The sequence below is a fragment of the Macaca nemestrina genome, chromosome 6, assembly GCF_043159975.1.
Source record: "Macaca nemestrina isolate mMacNem1 chromosome 6, mMacNem.hap1, whole genome shotgun sequence".
Taxonomy (NCBI): Eukaryota; Metazoa; Chordata; class Mammalia; order Primates; family Cercopithecidae; genus Macaca; species Macaca nemestrina.
Window position 1 is genome coordinate 11,079,763 of NC_092130.1, and position 20,530 is coordinate 11,100,292.

General features: G+C 35.4%; 2 long non-coding RNA genes across 2 annotated transcripts in view; both read left to right on the forward strand.

The window, feature by feature from the left end:
- Positions 1 to 9,204, forward strand: part of LOC139363705 (uncharacterized) — a 29,729-nt gene extending 20,525 nt beyond the window's left edge. Inside the window, exon 3 of the long non-coding RNA XR_011624472.1 lies at positions 9,112 to 9,204. This is a non-coding gene — a long non-coding RNA (uncharacterized lncRNA). The remainder of the gene's footprint in view (positions 1 to 9,111) is intronic.
- Positions 9,205 to 9,239: 35 nt separating this feature from the next.
- Positions 9,240 to 18,704, forward strand: LOC139363704 (uncharacterized). The gene is made up of 3 exons (XR_011624471.1): positions 9,240 to 9,375; positions 10,733 to 10,869; positions 18,570 to 18,704. It is a non-coding gene; the product is annotated as an uncharacterized lncRNA (long non-coding RNA).
- Positions 18,705 to 20,530: the final 1,826 nt, after the last annotated feature.

Sequence of the window (20,530 nt, forward strand, 5' to 3'; positions counted from 1 at the left end):
CTGGGAAGAAGCAGGCAAAAGAGTATTTGGTAATTAGAAGAGCAGAGACATTTACTGCTCACCAAATATCTATGTGCTCCCCCACGTTTCTGGCCATGTGCAATTAGCCAGGATCATGTGACAGTTTCTAGGCAATGGAATGTAAGTGACACAAGTCCCTTCTGGACTGAAGCATAGAAGAGAAGGCATGGGATCTCCCACTTTCCCTTTCATTCCTCAGTGACAGTGGCAGCTGCATCTTGAGAGAGTTTAGCCACTAGATGGAAACAGCTGGATCACAGAATCAGTTGCTTGGAAGGCAGCCTCAGACTTTGCATGAGAGAAAAATAAACTTTCATGTGTTAAGCCAGAACTCATGTTGTGTGTGACTCTTATACATAAACACGCACACACAAATGCTCATTGAAAATAAATTCACATACAGGCTAAGCGTGGTGGCTCATGCCTGTAATCCCAGCACTTTGGGAGGCCAAGATGGGTGCATTGCCTGAGGCCAGGAGTTCAAGACCAGCCTGACCAAAAAGATGAAGCCCCATCTCTACTGAATATAGAAAAATTAGCCAGGTGTGGTGCTGCATGCTGTAATCGCAGCTACTCGGGAGGTTGAGGCAGGAGAATCACTTGAACCTGCTACTGCACTCCAGAGCAAACTCTGTCTCAAAAAAAAAAAAAAAAAAAAAAAAGAAAAAAGAAAGAAAGAAAATAAGCTCACATACAAAAATTAAAACTACACAGGGAGGCAATCTACTCTGAGGGGGATAGCCGGACACAAACTAAGAATTAGTGGCCCAGAAGCCCAAATAATAGAACTATTTGATAGAGAGTATATTAAAAAGTGCATTTTGAATATTTAAAGTGCCATTTACAGAAACACAGGATACCATTTGGGAAATATGAAAAAAAAAACTATTTGAAAAATAAATTAGTAGATCTTGTAAATTGAAAAACATTGCATTTCAAATTGAAAAGTCAGTGAAAGATACACACATCTATGTTTACTTCTTTATGGCAAAGATAAAACTGAAATGCAGTGGGAATTGAAGTGTATTTTCAAAAATTAATTTTTCATCAGTTGGATACCCATATGAGAAAACTGAATTTTAATTTATACTTTGTATTATACAAGAAAGTCCAAATGTATTATAGATCTACATATAAAAATTAAGTTTTCTAAAGGAAAACATGGAAGAATATCTGTAGGTGAAGATTTCTTAGAATAATCATAAAATACTAACAATAAAAGAAAGTTGGGCTACATTAAAATTAAGAATTTCTATTTGTCAAAAGACAACACTTTGAGAGTGAAAAGACAAGTTATAGAGTGAGAGAAGATATTTACAGTACATATATCTCACAAAGGATTAGTAGTCATAATACCTAAGGAATTCATACACATTGATAATAAAGATATAAAACTCAATAAAAAAAGGGCAAAAGACTCAAGTAGGCACTTCAGAAAAGAAGCTTTTCAAAGGCCCATTAGCTTTGAAAACATGTTTAACATCATTAGTCATTAGAGAAATAAAATAGGAAGACTGTTCTATTATCTGGGTGGGCGCATTTACAAGGGTCCTTAAAAATGGTAGCAGGAACCAGAAGAGAGAACAAGATGAAAGTGAGAAGAATTCAGACCAAAATTGCTGGAGGAAGTCAGCCAAAAAGTCAGTGAACCAAAAAACGCAGGTGGTCTCTAGAAGCTGGAAAAGGCAAAGAAACACATTGTCCCCTAGAGCCTCCAGAAAGGAGGGCAGCCCCGATGACACCTTTATCTTAGCCCGGTGAGATTCTTATTGGACTTCTAATCTACAGAACAGTAAGACAGTAAATTTATGGTGTTTTAAGCCACTAAATTTGTGGCAACTTGTCACACCAGCAATGGAAAAATCCTTCTGTTCTGTGACCCAGCAATTCCACTACTAGATATATACCCAACAGAAAGGCAGAGATATATGCACCAAAAGATGTGTACGACAATGTCCATATGACCTTCTTCATAATTAGCTTCAATGGGAAAATACCCAAATGTCCATAAATGTGCGATAGATAATCTGTAGCATCTTAATATAATGGAATATTAAACCACAACGAGAAATGAATGCTACACACAATGTAATGGCTCTCACAAACATAATGTTGAATAAAAGAAACCAAAGAGTTCATATTGAACATTCCATTTCTATTAAGTTCAAAGACTAGTCAAACTAACATATGGCGTTAGAGGCAAAATTGTTGTTGCCTTGGCAGGAGGTCTGAGAGGGAGTGCAAAGGGGGTCTGCAGGGTGCTAGCAACATTCAGTTTCTTGATCTGGGTGCTGATTTCACAGTGTGGCTTGTGAAAATTATTTGAGTTGACATTTATGATTTATGCATATTTGTGTATGTATGCTATATTTCAATAAAAAGTATTACTTTAAAAAGGCAATGGCATGGTTAAAAAACAGGTCAGACACAACCAAAGTGAGAATTGAAAATTGAGAAATAGATCTGAAGAAATTCTTCAGAATGCAACTGGAAGATACAAAAATGGAAAATCTAAAAAGGATTTTAAAAATGTGAAGAATAAATTTCATCTATAATAAATGCTCCATAAAGAGAGAATAGAGAGAATGAGAGATAAAATATTCCAAGAGATAATGCTTAAAATGTTCCCCACTTAATAAAATATATGACTCCTCGGATTTGGAAAGCAGGATAACAAACATTAAAATAGATACCTACCTTGAGATCTTATAGTTAAACCAACAAATACCATTATCTACAATGATAGAGGATAAAAGGCAGTTGAGTAACAATTTTTAAGTGCTGATGAAGAAACATAGCAGTCAAACAAGATAATTTTTTTTTTTTTTACTCAGGTATGTTGAAGTATAGTTTCCATAATGTACAATTCTCTTTTCTAGTGTTTGGTTCCATGAGGTTTGGCAAATGGATACTGTTGTGCAATCTCTTTTATAGTCAAGATTTAGAATAGTTCCATCGCATACACAAAATTTCCTCATGCCACACCTCATGCCACATTGTGGTCGACTCCTCCTCCCATACAAGTCCACAGCAACCCCTGATCTGTTTTCTGTCCCTATAATTTTCATTTTCTAGAACGTCATATAAATGACATCCTACAGAATATTGCCTTTTTGCACAGTCTTATTTCACTTAAAGTAACGCATTTGAGATTCGGCTACGTTGTGGTGTATATCTGTAGTTCATTTCTAATTGCTGAGTAGTATTCCACTGGATGGATGTAATATAGTTTATTTACCTTTTCTCCAGTAGAAAGGCATTTGGATTGTTTCCAGTGTCTGGTATTTATGAATAAAGTTGCTATAAACATCTAGATAGAGAATTTTGTGTGAACATGTGTTTTCATTTCTTTGGGTAAATAACTTAGGAGCGATAGTGCTGGGTCATATGGCAGGTATATATTTAACTTTACAAAAAACCTGGATAACATTTTTCTAAAGTGGCCGTATCATTTTTGCATTCTCACCAGCAATATATGAGAGTTCTGGTTGCTCCACACCCTTACCAGCACTTTGTATTATCGACTTTTTCCCCAAATGGTGTGTAGTCATATTTAAATGCAGGGGTTTTGTTTGTTTGTTTGTTTGTTTTTGAGACCAAGTTTCGCTCCTGTTACCCAGGCTGGAGTGCAATGGCATGATCTCGGCTCACTGCCACCTCCTCCTCCAAGGTTCAAGCGATTCTTCTGCCTCAGCCTCCCAAGTATCTGGGATTACAATAGCCCACCAATATACCTGGCTAATTTTTTTGTAGTTTTAGTAGAGACAGTGTTTCACCATGTTGGCCAGACTGGTCTCGAACTCCTGACCTCAGGTGATCTTCCCACCTCGGCCTCCCAAAGTGCTGGGATTACAGGCATGAGCCACCACAGTTTTAATTGGCACGTTTCATGTGCTCGTTTGCCATTGGTATACTTTTTTTGTTAAGTGTTAACAAGACCCATTTTTTGTTGGGTTGTTTTCTTTTTTTAAAACTTTTATTTTAGGTTCAGGAGTACATGTGCAGGTTTGTTATATAGGTAAATTCATGTGATGAGGGTTTGATGTATAGATTATTTTGTCACTCAGGTACTAAGCCTAGTACCCAATAGTTATTTTTTCTGCTCTTCTCCCTCCTCCCACCCTTCACCCTCTGGTAGGTCCCAGCATCTGTTGTTCCCCTCTATATGCTCATGTGTTTTCATCTTTTATAAGTGAGAACATGCAGTATTTGGTTTTCTGTTTCTGTGTTAGTTTGCTAAGGATAATTGCCTCTAGGTCCATCTCCTGTAAAGGACATTACCTAATTTTTTTATGGCTTCATAACATTCCAGTGGTGTATGTACCACATTTTCTTTATCCAGTCTATCATTGATGAGCGTGTAGGTTGATTTCATGTCTTTGCTATTGTGAATAGTGTTGCAATGAACATATGTGTGCATGTGTCTTTATGATAGAATTTATATTCCCTTGGGTATATACCCAGTAATGAGATTGCAGGGTCAATGGTAGTTCTGTTTTTAGCTCTTTGAGGAATCACCATACTGCTTTCCACAATGGTTGAACTAATTTACACTCCCACCAACAGTGTATAAGTGTTCACTTTTCTCCACAACCTTGCCAGCTTCTGTTATTTTTTGGCTTTTTTATAATGGCCATTCTGACTGCTGTGAGATGGTATCTCATTGTGATTTTGATTTGCACTTCTCTAATGATCAGTGATATTGAGCTTTTTTCATATGCTTTTTAGCGACGTGTATATCTTCTTTTGACAAGTGTCTGTTCATGTCTTTTGCCCATTTTTTAATGGTTTTTTTTTTTCTTGTAAATTTGTGTAAGTTCCTTATAGATTCTGGATATCAGACCTTTGGTGGATTCAACGTTTGCAAATATTTTCTCCCATTCTGTAGAGTTGTTTTCTCCTTTGATTGCTTTAACTGTATTTTGAAGGACAGAAGTTTTACATTTAGACAAAGCCTAATTTTTACATTTCTTTCTTTTATATATATGATGCTTTTGATACCATATCTAAGAAATCTTTGCCTAATCTAAGATCACAAAGATTTTCTTCTATACTTTCTTCTAGGAATTTTATAGTTTTAGGATTTACATTTTAGTCTATGCTTACTTTGACTTCATTGTTTATGATGCAATGTATGGGTGGAGGTTTTCTCGGTCTTGATTTTGTTTTTTCATATGGATGTCCAGTTATTTTACCACAGTTTGTTAAGAAGACTACTTTTCTCTACTGAATTGCCTTTACACCTCTGTGGAAATCAGTTGATCATACATGTGTGGGTCTGTGTCTAAACTCTCTATTCCATTGATCTATGTGTCTACTTTTAAACCAATAGCATGCTGTCTTAATTACTGTAATTTTATATTAAGTATTTAAATTAGGTAGTGTACATTATCTAACCTTGTTCTTTTTCAAATTGTTTTGACTATTTTCATTCCTTTGCCTTTACTTACAAATTACAACTTCTATCATTTTCTACTAGAATGTCAACTGAGATTATATTAAATCTATATGTCAATTTGGGGAAGGACTAATATCTTTAAAATGTTGTTTATCAATACATGATCTTGATATATGAATATTTCTCTAAGTCTTTTAAAAGTATTTTAAAGTTTTTTTTTAGTTTTAGCATATAGATCTTGCACAAATTTTATTAAATGTCTATGTATTTATTTCATGACTTTGACAATATTGTAAATTATACTCCTATTAAGATTTCTAGTATATAGAAAAAGAATTGATTTTTGAGTTCTTTTATCCTGTAACAACATATTAGTGTTAGTAACTTTTTAATAGATTCTTTGACATTTACTAGACAGCAATTATACTATCTGTGAATAGAGATAGTTTTACTTCTTCTTTTCTAATTTGAAAACATTTTTTCTTACCTTACTACACTGGTTAGGACATCTAATATGGTGCTGGATAGGAGTCATGTGAGTGAATATGCTCACTTTGTTCTTGATAAAACATTGAGTCTTTTAGCAATAGTGCATCTACAAAACTCTCCAACTAACCTCACATTTATTGCGAAGAAATGAATACAAACATTAATATTGTGAACCACTATCTATTGAGTGTACTATGTAAATGGCACCATGCTAAGTTCTTTGTATATATATATTTTTACAACAGTTCTATGAAGTAGGTACTATCACTATCCTTTTTTTGCAGATAAGGAAAGTGAAACTCAGAATGGTTAGGTAACTTGCCTATGTCGTTTAGTCAGCAAATGACAAAGCTGGGTCTCTAATCTAAGTCTGATTAGTTCCAAGGCCACACTCTGAAGGATGCCCCTGACTGCTTTCCTGAGTCCTAGGCTCTGCTCACTAAGGACTCTGCTCCCACACTCGTGGAGCTAAGATATTTCCATCTCTGACTCCAGTCACCATAACATATTTTCTGACCTATACTCCATTTCGTGGACAACCAATCTCACATGCCTGAGTTCAAAGATCAATGGGTAGAAATGTCATTATAAGCTCCTTCCTGCGTACGTGATATGGTTGCAATGACCTAACTTCAGAATCACAAAGCCTGAACCCAGAGTTAAAGATGTGAAGAGACTTTTCCAAAGCACATTTGGAGTGAAAGCAGAGTTTTCTAAGGGTCTTTTGAAATATAACATGCCTGTCATTCTTTTTAAAGTTTTATCTCAATAAATGGTTGCCGCTGAGTATATGAAAAACTTGTCTTAGCATGGGTTTAATGGAGAAGCTTGGGTTTTAGAGTCAGACATACCCACCTTTATTGCCCACCATGTGAATTCAGGCAACTTGCTGATTAGATTATTCATTCAAGGACACTAGTTTGAACACCTACTACATGTCAAAGTTTTGGGGCAGAAAGACTAGAAGGATGGAGTTGCCATAATCTGAGATGGGGAAGGTTACAAGCAGAGGAGGTTTTAGAGGGAGCCCAGGAATTCAGTTTTAAATATAAGTCTGGAATTTCCGTTAGATATCCTAGTGGAAATGTCCAATAGGACATCTGTGTTTACAGTATTGAAACCAGAAGAACTAGCATCAGACACCAAAGCAGGATATTCAGCATGAAAGAAGGAAAACCCAAGAGTGTGATGGAAGACAGTGTATTGAGAGTAATCAACTGTGTCAGATGGGTCAAGATGAGAACTTAGAACTGACCACTGATTCAGCAACACATGGAGCTCATTGCTGACCTTGATGAAAGCCTTTTTCAGTGAAGCGGTGAATGGGTTGCTTTCACAGGAAGAAGTTTTTTAGAAAACTTCTTTTCAAAATGGAGCAAAGATGGTGATGAATGGTAGAATCAAGAAGAGTTTGATGGGATGAAGAAAATGCATGTTTTTCTGCTGAAGGGAAAGGCCCAGTAGATAAACTTAATTATATTGAAAAGACAGAAGAGAATTGCTAGAATGATAAGGGAAGAGAGGAGATGAAATCTGGTATGCAGGTAGAGGGTGCAGGGCTCAGCTAGATGAGAAGAAGGCTACTTCAAACACAGGTGAGAAGTCAGAGTCTATGGATGGAAATCTAGCAAGTGGCTGGGTGTGCTGGAAGGAGCCTATAGACGTTCCCTTGTGATGGCTTCAGTTTTCTCAGTGACATAGGAACCAAGTTGGGACAACGGAGAGAAGAGAGGGGAGATGTGTTTTTAGGGCATTTGAGGTGAGAGAGGGTGTGAAAGTCACATATATCTTTTGACTCTCACTTATAAATAATAATTCATAACTTGCACAGATTTTATAAAATACAAAAACCAGTGTTCAAAAACTCATCGTCATCGTTATCCTCAAATTTAGTGTGTATATCTGCTTCTCCCTCAGACTCTCAGTTCTCTGAGAGAATGAATCACGTGATACTATATTCTTTGGATGCTACCCGGAAAAATGTGAATTCTATTTGATTTTTTAATGTTGTAAACCATAAGAAATTAGAACAAAAAATTACAAAAAGAGGAAAAGACAAACCATCCATAATTCTCTCACCTCTCCTGGAGTTTTGCTTTATGTTAATTTTTACACTAGTTTTCTCATAATTAGATATCACATGTGTCCAATATTACATATTGTTTCCTTCATTTAATATTAAGTATTAAGCATTTTCCATAGAGTTAATCTCCAAAACCATCAATTCAATGGTTACATAATTTTTCATGTGTCCATTTACGTGAATAAATGTACTATATGCTACACAACAATTTATTATTGGAGATTTAAGTTACTTCAAATATGTTATTAAAATATATTATGATGAATGTTTTGAGCATGTTTAAGCATAATTGATGAATTCATAATATAGCTATCCACCATTTAATGACCAATTATTGGCTGCCAGTTATGGTGCACTGTGAAAATGACTCTTCATACATCTCATTTGATCTTAATAACACACACAGTAATGTCTATGTTGGAGTAGTTTGGCACATATAAAAATGTAAACATAATATGAAAACACTCTTGAACTGATTGATTGTTTTTGCTAAATATTAATATTTAGCTACATTTGTTTTAGAACTCTTTAAAAAGTAAAATATTCTATATAGAGTTAAAGCTTCTCATCCCATTGCCTTCCCACCTTCTCAGCAGGTGACTACTATCCAGAACTTAGTGTTTACATCTCTATTTTCTAATTATTTTGCTCATATGAATGTGCCAATAAAGAACACAAGGAATTAAATGTGCTTCTTTTAAGATTTATATAAATGGCATAATATACTGTCATATTTTTGAATTTTGTTGTTCACTTGTGTCTTAAAATTATATTTATGTTGATACATGATGCTTTTGTTAATTTAAAGAGCTGCATAGTTTTCCACTGTATGTATCATCACAATTTATTTATGTGTTACTTTGATGGACATTTAGGCTTTCCCAATAATTTGCATTTGCAAGCAATGCTATAATTAACATACTTTTACATGTCTTCTTTGTGCACATATGTACCCTTACATCTAGATGTGGAATTGCTCAGTTCTTTGGGACATATAGCTAGATGTGAAATTTATTAATCTAGAATGGTGTTTGGGAATCTGCATTGTTTAAAGGCTCCCTTAAGTGATTCTAGTATATAGTCAGGGTTGGGAACTGATGCCTAGACTTTATCTTTCTAGGTACAGTCGAATTCTTGCCCACCTTTTTGCTTTGCACATATAGAACTAGGTGCATACAACCCTGGTTGCTTGATACTGCCTCAGTGTTCTGGGGGCTAACAGATCCTGAGAGCAGCTGTATGAACAGAATCTCTGAGAAGAGAGGTTTCAAAGTACACTAGTCCCAAGATGACACCTCTCCAATTCACCTGCCCCCTCTCCAATTTACCTGTAGAAGGCAAGAATCAAAATACAAGCCAAACAAGTTCCTCTAGGACAGAGACGGTAAGTGATTTTTAACTTATCTTTCAATGAGAATCACTGGGAACTAGCTATGGGCTCTATGGCAGAGATTGCTATGATTGATTAATGATGTCTGCCATGGATTGCATATAGGTAAGGGTCATATGTGTGTATAATTGCCAATCTGCCACCACAGTTGCTCAATAGCAGTCATCAAGGAAGCAGTTGTCTGGAGACTGGGCTCTGTTGTAATTGAAGAGGGAATCTTAAGGTTGTCAGTGGCTAGCTTAAAAAGTTTTGCAAAGTAATTTTTCTTTTTTTAAAAAAACTTTTTTCTTTGCCATGAAACATAGGAACAAAGTACTTTTTTGAAGTCTCATTTATTTTTCTTCTTCTAAAAGCTTGGCCCAAATTAATTCCTGGGGCCAATATATCCTTGCTTATAGGCAGGGTGAGCTCTTGATCCTCCTCAACCAGCAAAAGAGCATGAACTCTGTGGTCAGACCTGTGCTGGAGCCCAGATCAGCCCTTCACTGGATATGTGGTCTGGGCAAAGCTATTGAGACACACCATGCTTCAGTTCCTCATTGTGAAGTGGAGATCATACCTATGTCGTGTGATAGTCATAAGGGCTAGGTGTAAGTGTCCAGGATTGTCCTGAATCCAACTTTCAATTAATGGTCATGGTTGCTATAGTATTATCATCATTATTATTGTTTATATTATTATTTAAAAGCAAAATAATGATCATGGTGGTACAGTTTCCAGATAGGTCTGATTTAGAAAATCCAGATTTGGGTAGGGTTAGGTATTTGTCTCCTGTTGAAATAAATGAGTGGCAATTTGGGACCATAGAATGAGACAAGTCAGGATATTTGGGGGCTGAACATTTGTGCAGGTGTTAGATACTAAGTTTAGGCAACGAGAATTACTGTTACCATTGGAATAGGCTGCAAACACAGGTTGAGTTCTCAGGGCCAGTGAGGGAGTAATTCCAGGGAAAATGAAAGGGAAGAAATCACAAAACAGACTCAATTACTGAGAGTAATTATTATCAGCTATGAAAATGCATTTACAAGTCACACTGCTGTATGTCAGCACCCTGATACCTCCTAGGCCGTGAGAAATAAACAGTAACATTTTTTAGAATTCTTCTTCAACCCAGTCAACAAACATTCCATTGCAAAGTAAGAAAAGAGGGCAGGGCATGAATTCAAAAGCAAATTGTTCTCACCATGGTCTGGAGTCTGGCGTCTGCTGGTATTCTGAAAAGATTATTGACTCTTTTCTGTTTCTTTTATTAAATGTCATATTCATTTAAGTGTTATGCAAGTTACCAGTATGTATGGAGCATAGTAATAGATGTTTGTCATAAATGTGTTTCATCTTTATTTATCAGTGACACAAAATGGCAAATGATAATCAAAGCAATGACTTAGGAATCCTGACCAAGACAATATTTCCATGGAAAAGGATCATTTTTAAGAAAATAATAATAGTGGCTACAATTTTTAAAATGAGAAAACTGAGGCTTAGGTGAGTTTTGTTTGTTTTTGTCGGGTTGATTGAAATATTTACAGATGGGAATATGTGTCCTTTTTAAGAGTATAGTGTGATGAATTTTGAAAAATGTACACAGTTGTGTAATTAAAATCATAACTAAGCTATAGAACATTTCCATCACTGCAAGTGTCCTTGTGTCTTTTTATAGCCTATTATCTCTCCTCCCCACCACTCTCTAGCAAGCAAAAATCTAGTTTTGGGTCTGCTTTTCACCTTTTCAGAATGCAATATAAATGTAAGAGAATTTGTAACTTTTGTGCCTTCTTTCTCTAACAGAATGTTTTTCAGATTCATCTATGTTGTCGCCTGTATCAATACTTTATGTTTATTGCTAAGATATGTTCCATTAAATTCATGTACCACAAATTGGCTGTCCACTCACCAGTTGATGACCATTTGAGTTGTTTCTTTTTTTGAGGAGGAGGGGATTGCGGGGGACAGAATCTCACCCTGTTGTCTAGGCTGGAGTGCAATGGTGTGATCTTGGCTCACTGCAACCTTCGCCTCCCATTTTCAAATGATTCTCCTGCCTCAACCTCCTGAGTAGCTGGGCTTACAGGTGCCCGCTACCATGCCCAGCTAATTTTTGTATTTTTAGTAGAGACGGTGATTCACCATGTTGGCCAGGCTGGTCCTAGTCTTGATCTCCTGACCTCGTAATCCACCTGCCTCAGCCTCCCAAAGTGCTGGGATTACAGGCGTGAGCCACCGCGCCCGGCCTGAGTTGTTTCTATCATTTAATTATTATAAATAAAACTTCTATAAGCAGCTCTATTCAGGTCTTCTGTGGACATGCAGTTTTCATTTTTTCCTGGTTAAAATACTAGGACTGGGCTTTTTAGGTCATATAGCAGCTGAATGCATAACTTTACTAGAAACTGCCAAAGATGTTATCACTTTGCATTCCCATTAGTAATGTGCAGGAAGCTTCCAGTTACTCTACATCTTCAATAGCACTTTTAACATTTTAGCCATTCTAAAGGGTATGTGGTGGTATCTCACTGTAGTTTTAATTTGCACTTCCCTGATGACTAATGATGTTTAATTTCTTTTTATGTGTTTATTTGCCATCTGTATTTCTTCTTTGATAAAGTGTCTATTCAGACTTTTACCCATTCTTTTTATTGAGTTGCTTGTCTTACTGATTTTTGAGAGTTCTTTATATGTTGCGGACACAAACCGCTTGTCAGATACATGTTTTGCAAATATTTTCTCTTGGTCTGTAATTTGTCTTCTTATTTTGTAATATCTTTCAAAGAACAGATGTTTTAAGTTTTGATTAACTCCAGTTTATTATTTTCTTTATTATTTTCTTTTGCTTTGATTTGTGCTTTCTGTATCTTATTTTAAAAATCTTTGCCTAACTCAAGCTTGAAAAGATTTTCTGGGTCTTCTTCTAGAAGTTTTTATACATTTAGCGCTTAGTTTTCATGTTGGATATAGATCTCTAGACTTGTTCAACCTACATATCTACTACTTTGCATTCCCTGACCTACATCTTCCTGCTTCCTCCCTCCAACCCTGTCCCTAGTAACAACTGTCTTATCTCTGTGTATTCGACTCTTTTCTTTTGTTTTTCAGATTCCACATGTGAGTGAGATCATGCAGGATTTTTCTTTCTGTGTCTGGCTTATTCACTTAGCATAATATCTTCCAGATTCATCCTTGTTGTGGCAAATGGCAAGATCTTCTTTTCTAAGGCTGAGTAATATTCCATGGTGTATGTATGTGTGTGTGTATATATATATATATATATATATATATATACACACACACACACACATATATATATATACACACACATATATATATACACACATACACACACCACATTTTTAAAATCCATTCATTGATGAACCCTTGGGCTGTTTTCACATTGTGGCTGTTGCTAATAATGCTGCAATGAACATGGGAGAGCAGGTATCTCTATGAGATGGCGATTTCATTTGCTTTGGGGATATGCCCAGAAGAGGAATTACTAGGTTATGTGGTGGTTATAGTTTTAATTTCTGTAGACATCTCTTTACTGTTTTCCATAATAAGTGCACCAATCAATGGTCCCACCAAAAGTTCCCTTTTGAGAAGCGTTCCCTTTTCTCCACGTCTTCTTGCCAATATTTCTTATCATTTGACTTTTTGATAATAGCCATCCTAATGGGTGTGAGGTGGTACCTTACAGGGTTTTAATTTACATTTTCCTGAAGATTAATAATATTGAATGCTTTTTTATATCCATGTTGACCATTTTTATGTCTTCTCTGGAAAAATGTCTATTCAGGTCCTTTGCCTATTTTTAATTGGATTATTTGCTTTTCTACTATTGAGTTATATATGTTCTTCATAAATTTTAAATATTAAACCATTACCAGACATATAGTTTGTAAATACTTTTCCCAATCTGTAGGCTGCTATTATATTGGCTTTATTCTCTCAATCTCTGTGTCTCTCTTTTAGCCAATACCACACTGTCTTGATTACTATAGCTTTATGATAAGTCTTAAAACCAGGTAATGTGAATCCTTATTCACAATTACCTATTTTAGTTCTTTTGTTCTTCTATATAAATTTTAGAATACCCTGTCAATTTCCAAAAATAAATATTATGTTGGGATATTGATTGGAATGGCATTGAACATATAGAGCAATTTGAGAAAATTGACATTTTAACAACATAGAGTCTTCCAACCCATAAGCACAGTTACATCAGTCATTTTATAAATTCATTTTAGTTTCATCAAAATTTTGTCATATTCAGCATCAAATTTTGCACATATTTAGTTTTCCCCTAAATATTTCATGTCTTTTAATGCTATTGTAAATGACACTGTTTTGTAATTTCAATTTCCAGTTATTCGCTCCCAGTATCTAAGACGGCAATTTATTTGCATACATTGACCATATCTTCTTATATACAACAACTTTACTAAACTCAGTAGAATCTTTTCAGAAAGTTTTATTTGGATAATTTTAATGAGCACAAGAGCAGTTTTGTTACATGGAGATATTGTATAGTAGTGAAATCTGGGCTTTTAGTATAACCATTACTTGAATAATGTCCCCATTAATATCTCATCCTTCTTCCTGCTCCCATCCTGGACCCTTCTGAGTCTCCAGTGCCTATTATTTCATATTCTATGTCCACATGTACTCATTATTTAACCTCTACCTGTAAGTGAGAACATGCAGTATTTAACTTTCTATTTCTGAGTTGTTTCATTTAAGATAGTGGTCTCCAGTTCTAGCCTTGTCACTGCAAAAATACATGATTTCATTCTTTTTGTACAGCTGTCACCTAGCAGATTATTTGGGATTTCCTATGTAGATCACTGTGTTGTTTGTAAATAGAGATTTATGTATTCCTTTCAAATCTGTATGTCTTTTTACTTTTTCTCATATTAATACACTGGCGAGAACCTGAAGTATGATGTTGAAAATGAGTGGTGAAATTAGACATTCTTGCCTTTATTTCTGATTTTAGGAGGAAAGCCATCATTCTTGCATTATTATATACATTAGCTGCAGGGTGTTCTATAGATATCCTTTATTCAGTTTCAGGATGGTTCCCTTTTCCTTTAGCTTTCTGAGAATTTTTATCATGAATACATGTGAAATGTTGTCAAATACTTTTTTTGCACCTATTGAGATGATCATATGCTTTTTATTTTTTTTAGTCTTTAAACGAACTAAATGATATTGATTAGTTTTCAAATGTTGAATCAACTTTTCACACCTGGAATAAACATTTGATCATGATATATCATCTGTTTTATTTATTACTGCATTTCACCTTCTAACATTTTGGTAAAGGTTTCTGAGTTAATTTTATGAAGAACATGGGTATATAATTTTTACTTTTATGATGTCTTTGTCTGGTTTTGATAGGGTAATTCTGACCTCATTTAATAAGTTGAAAGGTGCTCTCTCCTTTTCTGTTTTCTGGAAGAGTTTGTGTAAAATTAATTCTATTTGCTAGTGAAACTATCTAGGCTTGGATTCTCTTTGTGGGAAGGCTTTTAAACTATAAATTCAATTTCTTTAATAGATAAAGGGCTAGTTATTTATTTCTTCTTGAGTGAGTTTTTGTAGTTTGTGTCCTCTGAGGAATTTTTCCATTCCATCTAATGTTTGGCATAAAACCTTTCATCATATTCTCTTATTAGTCTTTTAATGTTAGTTGACAATGTAGGAATAGTCCCTATTTTATTCCTGATATTGATAATTCTCTCTTTTTTTCCATAACTACATTGGTTAGAATTTAAATTTTTTTCATTTATCTTTTCAAAGAGCCAATTTGGATTTCATTGCTTTTCAAAACCATTGCATTTCTGTTTCAATTTTAGTGATTTCTGCTCTTTATTCTTTCCTTACTTCGTTTACTTTGAATTTAACATTCTCTTCTTTATCTGGTTTCTGAATGTGGAAGCTTAGGTTATTGATTTTAAACCTTCCTTCTCTTCTAATATAAAGATTTAATGCCTTAATGTTCCCTCTAAATGCCATGTTAGCTTCAGTCCACCAATGTTAATATGTTATATTTTCATTTTCATTCCATTCCAAATATTTTCTAATCTCTCTTGTGATTTCTCCTTTGTCCGTGATTTATTTAGAAGAATGTTATTTAATTTTCAAAATTTTTGGTGATTTTCCACATATCTTTGTGGTTTTGATTTCTAGTTTAGTTCTGTTGTGGTCAGGGAACATTTTTATATAATTTCACTCTTTTTAAATTTATTGAAACTTGTTTTGTGCTTCAGACTATTATTTATCTGGATCTTCCAAGTAGACTTGAAAATAATGTCTATTCTTATGTTGCTGGGTAGAAAAGTTATCTAAATGTCAATTAGGCTTATTTGGTTGCTAGTGTTTTGCAAGTCTCTCATATAGATTCTTACCAATTTCTTGTCTACTTGTTTCAGTAATTACTGCAATAGGAGTGTTGACGTCTCCAACTGTAATTCTGCATATGTCTATTTGTCCTTTTTGTTCTACTAGTTTCTCTTTTCATGTGTTTTGAAGCTCTGTTGTTGGATGCATACTTATTTAGGATTTGTGTGTCCTCTTGGTGAATCGACTCCCTTATCATTATGAAATGTCCTTCTTTATCCATAGGAATGCTGCTTATTTTAAAATCTACTTGTCTAATATTTGCCACTCTAGTTTTCTTTGACTAGTATTTACATGCTGTATTCTTTTCCATACTTTTACTTCTAACCTATATGTGTCTTTATTTTTAAAGTGGATTTTCTATAGATACCATGCAGTTGAGTTTTGCTTTTTTATCCAATCTGACAATCTCTGGCTTTAGATTAGATTGTATAGATAATTTATGTTTCGTAACTGTTGCTATACGGGTTTTAATCTACCATCTCGCTGTTTGGTTTCTATTTGTCCTATCTGTTTGCCCTTGCTATTTTCCTTATTTTCTTACCTTGTTTTAGGTATATTGAGAACTTTTAATGTTTTCATCTTATTTCCCCTATTGGCTTTAGCTATATGTCCTTATTTTATTTATTTATTTTTTTATAGTTTCCCTAGGGTTTACAACATATGTCTTTAACTAATCATAGCCTACTTTCAAATAATATCATACCACTTTACCTACAGCGTAAGAACCTTACAACAGTATACTTCCATTACTGTTCTCCTGTTCTTAGTGCTGTTATTTTCATATACTTTAACACCTGTTATAACCCCCTTGGTACATTATTACTTTACTTTAAACAGTTACCTTTTTAAACAACTTTATTATGAGGTAAAATTTACATGTAATACAAGTCACTCATTTTAAGCCGAGTTTGATGAGTTTTAGGAAATTTTTGTACTTGTGTGACTATCACCACAATCCAGCCTTAGAACACTTGTGTTGCCCCAAAGAGCACACTCATGCCTGTTAGCAGTTTCCGCTGTCTGTCCCGCCATCCCCTCGGCCTCAGGCAACCACTGATCTGCTCTTTGTCTCAATAGTTTTGCCTTTTCTTTACATTTCAAATAAATGGAACTCTATGGTGTGTAGTCTTGTCTCTGTGTCTGGCTTCTTTCACTTAACATCATGCTTTTGAGTTTCAGCCACATTATTCCATGTATCAAGAGTTTATCCCTTTTAATTGATGAGTAGTTTTCCATTGCATGAATATATCATTTTTAGTTTTTCATCCAGTCATCAGTTGATAGACACATAGAAGTTTTCCAATTTTTGGCTATTATGAATAATGCTACTATAAACATTTGTATATAACTAATGCTACTATAAACATTCACATATAAATCTTTGTGTGGACATATGTATATATACTTTGTGTAGACATACATACATATATACTTTTTGGTAAGGACTTAGAGTGAAATGCTGAATTGTATAAGTGCATGTTTAACATGCCATATCGTATTGAAACTGTTTTTCAAAGTAGTAGTACCATTTTCATTCCTACTATCAATGAATGGGGTTCCTGTTTCACCCAAACTTCAGTCTTTTTGATGCTGGTCCTTCAAGAGGTTATGGAGTGGCATCTTACTGTGATTTTAACTTGCATTTCCCTAATGGCTAATAATTTTGAGCATCTTTTCATCTGTTCATTATTTGTAACTCTTCATATCTCTTCTTTGCTAAAGTGTCTCTTCAAGTCGTTTGCCAATTTTTAATTTGTCTGTTGGTCTTTTATAATTAAGTTGCAAGACGGGTTTTTGGAGGTTTTTTTTAAACTAAATCCTGAATTCAAGACCTTCTGCTAGATTTGACCTGCTGTAAATTCTATCCAGTGTAATTTATTTTCCTGTATTGTATTTTACATCTCTAGAAGTTCCATTTGATAATTTTTTATTGTGATAATAGAAACACATAGCATGAAATCTACTGTCTTAACAAACGTTTAAGTGTACAGTACAGTATCGTTAACTATATGCCTATTGGTGTATGGCAGATCTCTAGAACTTTCTCATCTTGTATGACTGAAACTCTATACCCATTGAACAATTCCCCTCACCGAGTTCTCTCTACCCTATGCCCCTGGCAACCACTATTCTACTTTTAGCCTCTATGAGTTTGACTACTTTAGATTCTTAATATAAATGGAATCATACAGGATTTGTCCTTCTGTGACTAGCTTATTTTACTTAGTTTTATGTCCTCGAAGTTCATCCGTGTGTTAGCTTTGACAAGATTCATTTGGTTCTCTTTTGTATCTTCCATTTTTTCTTACCTTCTAAGTTTATGAAGAATATTTATAATCGCTGCTTTAACATCCTTGTCTGTTAATAATGTCATCTTTACAATATCCAGGTCTGTTTCTATTTTTTTCTTTTTAATAAGTTATATTTTCAGGCTTTCTCATATTCCTGATAATTTTGATTGGATGTCAGTCACTGTGAAATTTAAATTGTTGGATGATCTTGCTATATTTCTTTAAATAGGAGTATAACGTTTTGTTCCATCTCACAGTTAAGTTACATGAAATCAATTGCATCCTGTCAAGGCTTGTTTTTAAATATTTTTTTTAGGATGGGTCCAAGGTGTCTTTAACTCCACTACAAGGCAACACTCTTCTGAGGCTTTTACCCAATGCCCTAAATATTATGAGGGTTTCTCACTGTGGTGGTGAAAACACGAACTATTATCAGTCATGTGTGAATTCTGGGAATTATTCAGGCTACTGATCTTAAATGTCTTTTCTTCCCAGGCTCATGGGGTTTCCCTCACACATATTCAGCCAACACTCAAGGGAACCTCTCTGGAGATCTCTGGAACCCTCCTACCACTTAGCTCCCATCTTTCAGGTATGCCAGCTTACAATTCTAGACACATTGGACCCTCTGATCTCTGTCTGCTCAACTACGACAGAATGCTGAATCCTCCCCGCACTGCATCCTGGAAATTATTTCTAGACAATCAGCTATTATCATCATACAACTCACCTAATTTGTCATGTTAGAGAGCTCAGGAATGCACTTCCAATTTTCCAGCATTTGGAAAATAAAAACAAAAAAAACTTTTTTTCTGTATAGTTTGTCCAGTTTTTCTTCTTGTTTAAGGTGGAAGAATAAATCCAGTTCCATTATGCCATCACAGCTAGAAGCAGAAGTCTATATTGAAAGCTTTGGATCAGAGGAATGACATGATCTGACATATATATTATCATGACAGGACTGCTGGGTTAAAAGTTGACTACAGAAGGTAGGGAATGATGGTGTCAGGAGTTAGGAGTTTATTACTATAATCCAGCCCAGGAATGACAGTCACTTGTGGTAATGACAGACATGAAAATAAATGGTTGGATTATGGACTTGAAGAAAAAAATAAACAGGATTTGCTGATTTTTTGGATGTTGAGTAAGAGAGGAATGGAGAAATCAGGGGTAATTCCAAGAATTTTGGCCCAGTTTACCTAGAAGGATGGGGAGGTCATTGAAAAGAACAGTTTCAGTAAAGTGTTAGGGAGAAATTCTGGAAGGAGTGGGATCAAGAAAGAATGAGAAGAGAGGAATTGGATCCAGTGAGGATGGACAATTCTCATGAGGAGTTTGGCGAATCACATCTCATTTCTCAAGAGACTTACAGTCTAACTGGGGAAGGAGGAAGATGTGTAAGGATTAATGGAAGAAGTGTAATGATAGAGGTTTATATAGCCACAGGTCAAATGAAGAAGTCTCTAATATGGTAGGGGAGTTAACAGGGAGGAAAGTATAAAATGCTTCACACATGTGTTGATGGCTGGGCCGCAGTGGGAAGGACCAGGACACTGTGGTCAGAGGGAGGAGGTGGGCAAGGGCATCCATAAAAGAGAGAAGAGCATGGGGGAAGTTCACAGGTGAACCATCAAGCCCTCAACACTTTCAGGAAACGTTGAGTCTCCATAGCTCAGCCTAAGGTGGGAATAGGAATTGGTGAAGAACGAAGCAGGAGATAAAGGTGGGGAAGAGAACACTTGACAAAGATCCTTCCTTACCATGTGTGTTCCTCAGACTTTAAGTAATGTAAGTCATGGAAAGCCCTCAGAGGCTCTGGAAAATATGACTGGACAGGTGTTGGGCAGGGAAGCCAGTTAAGGGGCCCAGATGACAGGTATGGGGCGGAGGGGTGGATCTTACCACATATGAAGTCAAAGACTTGGAACCAACCCAAATGCCCATCAATGATAGACTGGATTAGGAAAATGTGGCACATATACACCATGGAATACTATGCAGCCATAAAAAAGGATGAGTTCATGTTGTTTGTAGGGACATGGATGAAACTGGAAACCATTATTCTGAACAAATTATCGCAAGGACAGAAAACCAAACACTGCATGTTCTCACTCATAGGTGGGAAATGAACAATGAGAATACTTGGATACAGGGCCGGGAACATCACACCCTGGGGTCTGCCATGGGGTTGGGGGATGGGGGAGGGATAGCATTAGGAGAAATACCTAATGTAAATGATGAGTTTATGGGTGCAGCACACCAACATGGCACATGTATACATATGTAATAAACATGCACATTGTGTACATGTACCCTAGAACTTAAAGTATAATAATAATAATAATAAAATCAACAGGTCTTGGTGAGCTGATGAATGTGGGATAGGTTAAGAGGAAAAAAGGGAAGAGCTAAAGATGACATTTAAGTTTTTGGTCTAGCCATCTTAGTAGATGATG